Here is a 10,918-nt window from a genome sequence, read left to right as displayed (position 1 = left end):
ACGATCAGGTCAGAAGGAGGAGCTTAAGGTGCGCATGTGTTTCGCCTTTCCCCTCTACGTCAGGGTAAGAGGAGGACCTAGGCAGCGCTACACACGGCGCATGCGTTTTGCCTTGTCTGTGGGTGCATGTTGCTGCTGATACTTGTTTCTAATTGTGTTTGATTTTTTTTTAATACTTACATGCCGTGAACTAATGAATACTCTAACAAATAATTTAATCTAGCGAGTCTTGTTCTGAGGTTCTGAATCTACCTCGTGACAAATGGCCAAAGGTTTACTGGAGTTTTCCTGGTAGTTTATTTGAATTTTTGTAATAAAATATACACACGATTGTACAATTGTGCTGCTAATTCCTTGGCATTGGATACTCGGGATATTAGGTGTGGATCTCTTTTTCAGGCGTTTTGGATTTTGCATAGTGCAGAAGGAAATGCAACTCTAAAGGTCACCCACCACCACTCGTTCCCCCTCCCCCAGCAGAAGAGCAAAGGCTGGGAATCTGGGATAAACACAGGATCCTTAACTGGGAGGGAAGGTAAAACCCAAGCTATGCACAGAGGATCCTTAGCTATGGAGGGGCAAAGGGTAAAAAAAAAAAACAAAACAAACAAAAAAACGGATACAGCGGGATCCTCCCGGATTCGATTTTAAAAACCTTTAAAAGTTCATTTTTTTTCTTTGCCCAGTCGTTTACATGTCGACATTTTATATAAGCCTCCAGAATAAATGTTTTTAGAAGACAGCAGATGTAGTTAACGGTGAGGATTATTCTCCCGGGATCCTCCTATTGCCTTACTAATCTTGTGCTCCTTAAAAGTTGCGATCCTCCGTAGGTAGGACGGTACATTACATCACAGGGGGCGTAACTTAGCAGATCGGGCATTCTCAAGCTTAAAATAAGGTTTAATAACAAAAGGAGGGCTTCTGTGTTTTCACGGCCGCTACTGCTTACAGTATGCAGTGATCACAAGCCATAACCCAGCACTGCACAAATCTTTTAAAAAGTTAAATAAAGAGGTACAATAGACTGGAGTGGAAGTGAGCCTATCTGTCCAATGTAAGCAAGGAAGCCAATTTGGTTAATCTCTGTTTCCACTCCCCCTCGCTGCCGTCATTGCCATTCACTCAAAATAAATAAAGCAAGCAAACAAACAAACCTATGAGTTGCTGCATCTGCATTGTAATTCTTTATTGTTGATTTGTTTGTTGCATTTGTATCCCACATTTTCCCACCTTTTTGCTGAATGTGGCTTACATATTGCCGTTATCGGCATTAGCCAATTTCGGTCTGAACAAATACATGGTTTGAATTCTACTACAAAGTGAATTGTGGTAGAATGAGGTACATGTGAGGTATGTACAATTGGGGGAACTTGGAGAGGGGAGGAAAACTCCAGTCTATTACACCTCCTTGAAGATTTGCCACGGCAAGAGGGGAATACAGAATCGCAGCGCTGGGTTATGGCTGGTGATTGCTGCATATTGTAAGCAGCAGCGGCCGTCAAAACAAAGACGTGCTCCACTCTTAAGGTCGTACTTGGATCCGGAAGATCCCGCAGGTCTGGCTTTTACACCGTCTCCTATGGAGGTGGGTTGGGGGGGTGCAGTAAGGTGTAAAGCCTGGTAGAAGCACAGAGTATCCTTAGCTGGGGGGAGAGGGGTAAAGCCCAAGATAAGCACAGAGGCGTCTTGGGGTGGGGGATAAAGCCCAGCATAAACACAGAGGATCCATAGTAACATAGTAGATGACGGCAGAAAAAGACCTGCATGGTCCATCCAGTCTGCCCAAGACAAACTCGTGTATATACCTTACCTTGAATTGAATTTGTACCTGTCCTTTTCAGGGCACAGACCATATAAGTCTGCCCAGCAGTATTTCCCGCCTCCCAGCACCGGCTCTGGTACAGACCGTATAAGTCTGCCCTCCCCTATCCTCGCTTCCCAACCACCACCCCCTCTTTCCCCCACCTGCTCCGCCACCCAATTTCAGCTAAGCTTCTGAGGATCCATTCCTTCTGCACAGGATTCCTCTATGCATATCCCATGCATGTTTGAACTCCGTTACTGTTTTCATCTCCACCACCTCCCGCGGGAGGGCATTCCAAGCGTTCACCACCCTCTCTGTGAAAAAATACTTCCTGACATCTTTCCTGAGTCTGCCCCCCTTCAATCTCATTTCATGTCCTCTCGTTCTACCGCCTTCCCATCTCCGGAAAAGATTCGTTTGCGGATTAATACCATTCAAATATTTGAACGTCTGTATCATATCACCCCTGTTCCTCCTTTCCTCCAGGGTGTACATGTTCAGGTCAGCAAGCCTCTCTTCATACGTCTTGGAACGTAAATCCCATACCATCCTCGTAGCTTTTCTTTGCACCGCTTCCATTTTTTTAACATCCTTCACAAGATACGGCCTCCAAAACTGAACACAATACTCCAGGTGGGGCCTCACCAACGTCTTATACAGGGGCATTAAAACCTCCTTTCTTCTGCTGGTCACTCCTCTCTCTATACAGCCTAGCAATCTTCTAGCTACGGCCACCGCCTTGTCGCACTGTTTCGTCGCCTTCAGGTCCTCAGATACTATCACCCCAAGATCCCTCTCCCCGTCCGTGCCTATTAGACTCTCCCCGCCTAACACATACATCTCCCTTGGATTTCTACTCCCTAAGTGCATCACTTTGCATTTCTTCGCATTGAATTTTAATTGCCAAACGTTAGACCATTCTTCTAGCTTCTTCAGATCTTTTTTCATGTTTTCCACTCCCTCCGGGGTGTCCACTCTGTTGGAAATCTTGGTGTCATCCACAAAAAGGCAAACTTTACCTTGTAACCCTTCGGCTATGTCACTCACAAATATATTGAACAGAATCGGCTCCAACACCGATCCCTGAGGCACTCCACTACTCACCTTTCCCTCCTCCGAGCGAACTCCATTCACCACCACCCTCTGGCGTCTGTCCGTCAACCAGTTCCTAATCCAGTTCACCACTTCGGGTCCTATCTTCAGGCTGTCTAGTTTATTTAAGAGCCTCCTGTGGGGAACCGTGTCAAAAGCCTTGCTGAAATCTAAGTAGATGACGTCCATAGCACGTCCTTGATTTAATTCTCCCGTCACCCAGGTATGGGGGGGGGGAGGAAGGGGTAAAGCCCAGGATAAGCACAGAGGACCCTCAGCTATGGAGGAGGGAGGGGTAAAGCTGACGAGAAGCACAGCTTTACCCGTGGGGACAGGAAGTGCGGACTAATTTTCCAGCTCTTCTCAATCAAGTCCCAGCAGATTTTTCTGGCTATCCACAATGAATACACGAGATAGATTTGCATACTGCTACAACTCATGCATATTCATTGTAGATATCCAGAAAACCTGATGGTGTGTCCTGGTATCATCACAAAGTTCTCAGTATAGGGTATCAAGGGGTAAAGCTGAGGACAGACAAAGGATCTTCCTTCTGGAGGAGGGAGGAAAGTTCTAGCTACCTCTTTGCAAGTGATCTAAAGCAGTGTTTTACAAGTCCCATTCTGGAGTACCTGTTCCCAGTCAAGTTTTTAGGATATCCACAATGAATATGCATGAACCTGATTTGCATACTCTGCTCTATTATATGCAAATCTTTCATGCATATTCATTATGGATATCCTGAAAACCTGACTGACAACAGGTACTCCAGAAATGGACTTGTGAAACACTGATCTAAAGTTCTCCTCCCAGTCCTTGGGATAACGACTATGCATTTGAAAATCTGCATAAAATGAAGGTAGTGCTTACAAATTTATCACATGCATAGTGTCACTGTGGGTATCCCAAAAACCTAATTGGCTAGGTGTGTCCCAAGGATTGGGTTGAGGACCCCTGAGCTAAAGCTTTGTCTTAAAGTAGTGATTCCAAAACCTGTCATGGAGGAATCCTAACCAGTCAGATTTTCAGAATATCTACCATTAAAATACGAGATACATTTGAATACCAAAGAGGCACTGTATTCAAACTGTGCCGGTGTTTTGTGAGCATAGCGCTATTGCTCCTCACTCCTATTGGCGACTCGCTCTGGTTATGTAGCTGAAAAATTGGAAAATATGCATTTTGGTGAAATGCAGCACTTGAGTCAGGTTTGACATTAATTTTCAGTGGGAACTATCAAGTTTGAATGTTAAGAGGAGTGCAGCAAATTATTTAAATCAGTGGATATATTTTTCCCTCTACACACACTTAAGCATTCAAGGTTTCAAGAGTGGTTGGAGATTTTAAGGCATCTGGGACACATTGAAGAACATAGCTTGATTGAACTAGTTTTTTTGAAAAAGAGACTGATATGAAGGACACTGGTGTGACTTGGATATGATGATGTTCATGATTATAAATGACATCAGTGCTCTGTGTTAAAACTGCTAAGAATAATTTTGCTAGAGCTGTATACAGTTGAAACAGGTATCGTAATACTCCTTCAGAACACAAATGTGAGGTTGTTTTAACAATGGGCGAGAGTGAATAATAGGGCTGAATGTGGATGATTGTGTTTCAATATAAGTAGCAAGGGGAAACTGACTAGGTTAAAGTTTTGGTGAAATTATTTTGTACACAAAAATGTTTCTAAATAAAGTTGAATAAGATAATATTGATTGTAGTTACTTTTATCTGAGATAAATATTCATTGTGGATATTCTGAAAACCTGAGTGGCTGAGGTTTGGGAATTGCTATCTTAAAGAACTGCATATGGACGGACCCCACACCAGAATTAAGTTCCAGGGATGCAAACCAGTCAGGTTTGGAGATCTCTAATGAATATGCTTGATATAGTTACATATAGTGGAGGTTTATTTAGTTATTGGGATTTATTAACTGCCCTTAGGAAGAAATTCCCTCAAGGCTGTGTCTGAATGCATGAAAATTTATTCTTCCCTATGCATCAGTTGTGTTCTGAAAATTGTTTACCAAGGGAACTTCATCTGGAAAATGTGAGAAAATTTAAGAAAACATTAAAAACCTAGCTCTTTACCTCCTAATTTCAAGAGGAGTTGAAAATTGTCAGATATTGACTTAACCTGTAGGGAGGTTTTGATATTTTTTATTTTTAGAATTGGTGGCTGTTGTATTGTTAATATTGATTTTACAAGTATTTTGATGTAAACCACTTAAATTATTAATTTGTATTGTATAGCAGTATATAAGAATTTTAATAAACAGATCTAGTTGTGGCACTTAAGCACAGATCAGTAGATATCACGCACAGGATTGTGGAGTAATGGTGGGAGGTTTAGGGTTGTCCTCTCACCTTAGGTTAACCAAATACGACTGACTGTACTAGCATATCTAGGGTGGGACGGTGGGCCAGCAAGCGAGGGGGTGCACAGAGCCAGGGCATGCTGTCAGCTCTGCCGGTCCCCTGCTCAGAACAGGAAACTGACATGAGACAATCCTGTTAGGTTGACATGGAGTGAGGTACAACTTAGGCAGGTTCTCTTTCCAAATTATCAGGCAAGATACTGCACCTAGATTTCAGAAAGCAGCATCAGGCACCCACACAGGAGGATGGCAGACTGTACAATCAGGCTCTGTGGGCTTAAGAGAAGGCAGGGAAGTTTGAAAGACTTTAACAGATAGAGAAACCATAGAGCTGGGAACCACATTTATTTTTACACACTAAACATCTGGGAAACTCTGCTTGATGCAATAGAACAAGAACAGGTCCCCCATATGAAGTGGAAAGGGGAGGGGGAGCAGCTGGGGTAGATGTTACCAGAAATAGATATACCCCTGACCAAGGTGAAATTAGGCCTTACCTGCTAATTTTCTTTCCTCTAGATCCTCCAGAACGTTCAAGACGCTTGGGTTATGCACTCCTACCAGCAGAGGGAGACTGAGAACACTAAAACTTCTTATACAAGTAGCCTGTGCAGACCTTCTACTAACCAGTAAAACAGTAACAAAGCAGAGGAACAAAACACCTCCACCTAAACAAAACCACTGAATCCACACTCAGATCCCCTCCCCTTAAGATGGGGGAATTCAAAAGCAGATGAGCACAAACGGTACCACAAACTGCCCTTAGTAAAACTCCAGGACCCAAATCACAGGAGCTACTAGAAATATCAGCAACTGAAGTCTAAAGAAATGATCATACTGAACAGTCCGATACACTGGGTGGGCTCTTGAACGGTCTGGAGGATCTAGAGGAAAGAAAATTAGCAGGTTAGGCCTAATTTCACCTTCCTCAGCAATCCTCCAGACCGTTCAAGACGCTTGGGACGTACCAAAGCAGTAAATACATCTAAGGGTGGGACCTGCAAAGCCCAGAGGACAGGACTGCAGCTTCAAAACTGGCATTCTCCCTTGCCTGTACATCCACTCTGTAATGTTTGACAAAAGAATGCAGGGAGGACCACACCGCCGCGCTACAAATGTCCACCAGTGGAACAAAACTACTCTCTGCCCAAGAAGCCGCCATCCCCCTAGTGGAATGTGCCTTGAGCCCCACCGGCAGTGTATGGCCATGCAATATGTAAGCCGAAGAGATGGCATCCTTCAACCACTGAGCTATAGATGCGTTAGAAGCAGCCACTCCCTTCTTGGGCCCCCCATGAAGGACAAATAACCTGTCCGAAGACCTGAATTCCTCCGACCTGCACAAGTAAACCTTCAACACTCTGCGCACATCCAATTTCGCCAAACGACGCTGAGAAGCATCCTCTGTCCGGTCCCCCAAGACCGGCAACGAAATCACCTGATTGACATGAAAGGAGGATACCACCTTAGGCAAAAACGAAGGCACTGGACGCAGCGAAACCTTTTCCTTAGAAAACCACAGAAACGGAGGCCTACATGAAAAAGCCTGAAGTTCTGAAATCCGGCGAGCTGACGATGTGGCTACCAAAAAGACCACCTTCATAGTAAGGTCTTTTATCGAACAAGACTCCAAGGGCTCAAAAGGAGAACCCGCCAAAGAGTCAAGAACAATATTAAGATCCCACTGTGGAACTACCGGCCGCAGGAGGAGGACAAAGCCAACTTCACCCCCCTCAAAAAACGGACCACATCCGGGGAAGACGCAACTCACCTGCCCTGCACCTTACCCTGAAAACACGTCAAAGCAGCCAGCTGCACCTTCAAAGATGACAATGAAAGGCCCTTCTCAAAACCATCCTGCAAGAAATCTAAAATGCATGACACAGAAGCTGTCGAAGGGACACACGCCCGGTCCCCACACCAATCTTCAAATATGCGCCACACACGCACATAGGCTAAAGACGTCGAACGTTTGCGAGACTGCAGCATCGTCTGAATCACCTGAGGGGAAAACCCTTTCCTTCTCAACCGTTCCCTCTCAAGGGCCACACCGTAAGAGAGAACCGAGCTGGATCCGGCATGACAATTGGACCCTGACACAACAGCACCGAGCCCACCCCCCCCCCCCCAGCTGCAGAGGCTCGCCTTCTAACAAGCGCATCAGATCGCCAAACCACGGCCGATGCGGCCAATTCGGAGCCACCAACACCGGACCCGCATGACATTCTACCCTCTGTAGGACTCGACCTACAGAGGGTAGAAACACGTACAGAGGGGAAACTCGTACAGCAATACCCGCTGAGGCCACAGAAGGACCAAAGCATCGATCCCTTCCGCTTGCGGATCCCGACGCCGACTGAAATACCAAGGAACCTGAGCATTCTGTGCCGACGCCATGAGATCCACTACTGGCATTCCCCACTTTAGAACTATCTGGTCGAACACCGACCGGTGCAGAGACCATTCTCTGGGGTCCAACATGTGTCTGCTTTGAAAATTCGCGTTCACGTTGTCCACCCTGGCCACGTGCGCCGCCAAAATCTGCACTAGATGCCTTTCCGCCCAACTCATGAGCAGAGCCGTCTCGGACTCTTTGTACCGCCCTGCCGGTTGACATACGCTACCGCTGTCGCGTTGTCGGATACGACTCTTACCGCCTTTCCGACCACACTTGAGTGAAACGCCAACAGAGCTAGCCAAAGTCGCCCTTGTCTCCAACCGGTTGATAAGACCACTGAGCTTCTTCTGTCGACCACCGCCCCTGCGCGGACCGACCGAGACACTGAGCTCCCCAGCCCAGCAGACTGGCATCCGTTACCAGAATCACCCACTGAGGAGGTTCCAACGGCATGCCCTTTTCCAGATGGGCTGAGCAAAGCCACCACTGGAGACTGCTCTGAGGAGCCCCCCTCAATGGCAACCGCAACTCCAAACTGTGTACCTGAGACCACCTGGACAACAGAGCCGAATAAAGCTGACGCATATGCGCCCTGGCCCGATGGTACTACCTCTATTGTCGCTGCCATGAGGCCCAGAACCCGAAGGTACCTTCGAACCGTCGGACTCTGAACGGACATTAAGAGCCGGACCTGCTGCTGAAGAGAGGCGATCCGAGAATCCGGCAGAAAAACACGACCCACTGCCGTGTGGAACCGCACTCCCAAGTACTCCAGACTCTGCGATGGGATCAACTGACTTTTGACTACATTCACTATCCATCCAAGCGATTCCAGAAACGCAACCACCTGAGCCGTCGCCGCCACACTGTGAGCCCGAGACTTCGCCCGGATCAACCAGTCGTCCAGATACGGATGCATCAGAATTCCCTGCCTCCGCAAATCCACTGCTACCACCACCATTATCTTGGAGAAGGTGCATGGAGCCGTTGCCAGACCAAAAGGCAGAGCACAGAACTGAAAGTACCTCCCTAAAACAGCAAAACGAAGGAAATGCTGATGGGCCTCTCGAATTGGCATGTGCAGATACGCTTCCGTGAGATCCAGTAACATGAGAAATTCTCCCTAACGAACAGCCACTATGACCGAGCGCAGAGTCTCCATGCAGAAGGATGGCACCTTGAGCGCCCCATTGACCCTCTTAGGATCTAAAATGGGTCGAAACTGCTCCACAAAATAAATGGAATAACAACCCATTCCCAGCTCTTGCCGAGGAACGGGTACCACAGCTCCCAACTGGATTAAGCAACCCAGAGTCTCTTGAATAGCCTTTAACTTGACTCGAGAATGACAAGGAGAGGGAAGAAACAGATCTGGCAGCGGGCGCTCGAACTCGAGCGCATAACCGTCGCGAATGACCTCCAGCACTCACTGATCACATTCCTGATAAAACAGACGAAGTCGCGCCCGGACCTTCACCAGAGGCTGGACCTGCACACCTTAAGGACTTATTCCCATTTCCGGCACCTCCGGAGGAGTCCCGACCTCCTCGACGACCCCCTCAAAAGGGCTGCGTCCGCTGGAAAAACCGGCTTTTAGAAGGAGATACAAATCTGCCCGGCCTGTACCACCTCGCGTCCTTAAACTGTCTAGCCAAACCACCTCGACTAGCCGCCTTAGGCCGTTAACTCCGGCAACCGTGAGACCTTGGTATCCCCAAGACCACTCAGTTTATCCAAGTCCTCTCCAAACAACATAGAACCTTTGAAAAGTAGAGAACACAACTTTGCTTTAGAGGCCGCATCTGCCACCCAGCCCCTAAGCCAAAGAGCCCTGCGAGCCATCGCCGCCAGAACCATATTCTTAGCCAAAGCCCTTAGCAAATCATAAAGGGTGTCCGCCAAAAACGAAGACCCCATCTCCAATTTGGCCAGCTCCTGAACCAAACCAGTCCTATCTAACGCAGGCTCATCCAAGAGCTTCTCCACCCAACGGAAACAAGCTCTGGCTACCAAGCCCCCCCACACAGAGGCTTGCAAGGCCAAAGCCAACAAATCAAAGCTGCACTTCAGAAAGGACTCTAGCTTCCTATCCTGAGGATCCCGTAAGGCTGTACCGCCATCCACCGGAATGGCCGTAGCCTTAGTAACCGCCGTAACCACCGCATCCACAGTAGGTGGTTTCAGCAGGGCCAAATCTTCCGGAGGCAAGGGATACAGCTGCGCCATAGCCCTAGACACCTTACAAGCAGCCTCCGGCACAGACCATTCTTCCTCCGGATTTTGTGTGGACCCTCTATCAAGCCTGGAAGGCGGGACCCCCACCTTTAGGGGAGGGGTCTAGTTCGGCAGTGACTAAGAGGCCTCGAGTTGAGTGGGACGACGAGGAGGGATTCTCTCCTATAGGATCCGAAGGTGCTTTTAGTGATATAGGGGACCCTGAGGGATTTGAGGGTCCTCAGGATCCGGAGTTGGTGGTTCCTGGGGAGGATCCCTCTGTAGTGCGGATTTTTCACAGGGAGGAGCTTGCGGAGCTCATTGAGCAGGTCTCTTCCACCCTTAAGTTTGAACAGCCAGAGGCGGCTTTGGGGGAGGCTAGACAGGTGGACCCCTTAGTTAAGGGGATTCAGCGGCAGGCTAGGAAAAGCAGCCGAGGCACAAAGCTGCCAGAGTCTCCACAGAGAGCAGCACAGGGGGAGGGACCTGAACACAGGTGTGACACCCCAGGGGGGAAAAACTGGGCCCCACTGGACCCAGGGCCCCGAAGCACTTACTTTTTTTTTTTTTTTTAACCACGTACAGGGAATAGTCAAAACAAATTAAATTTGGCAATAAGAGAATAAATCCCTTAACCGTATAATCAAGCTACCTCACCAGACTATTGAAGACTGCACAGGCTGTCCATCTACCTCTGCTGAGACTGAGAAAATACTGGCTAGTGGATGTACTGCACAGGTTATATATACAGTATTCAAAAGCTCAGTGTTTCTCAGTCTCCCTCTGCTGGTAGGAGGACATAACCCACGCGTCTTGACTGGTCTGGAGGGTCGTGGAGGAAGTCTGAATTCATGGGAAAGGAACAGGAGGCTCTCCGAATCCCCTTAACCAAGGAATCTACTTGGGGTCCCTCCGCAGAGGGAGTGGCCGCCGGAGCAAACTTCAAAGTAGAGATCACCTGATCAATGAGCTCTAAATCCTCCTCCTTATGAAAAATGCGAACCACTGAAAAATCTTCCCCAGG

The sequence above is a fragment of the Microcaecilia unicolor genome, chromosome 3 (genome assembly GCF_901765095.1).
Source record: "Microcaecilia unicolor chromosome 3, aMicUni1.1, whole genome shotgun sequence".
Taxonomy (NCBI): Eukaryota; Metazoa; Chordata; class Amphibia; order Gymnophiona; family Siphonopidae; genus Microcaecilia; species Microcaecilia unicolor.
The sequence above is the reverse complement of the archived record's forward strand: the minus strand, read 5'-3'. Positions refer to the sequence as shown.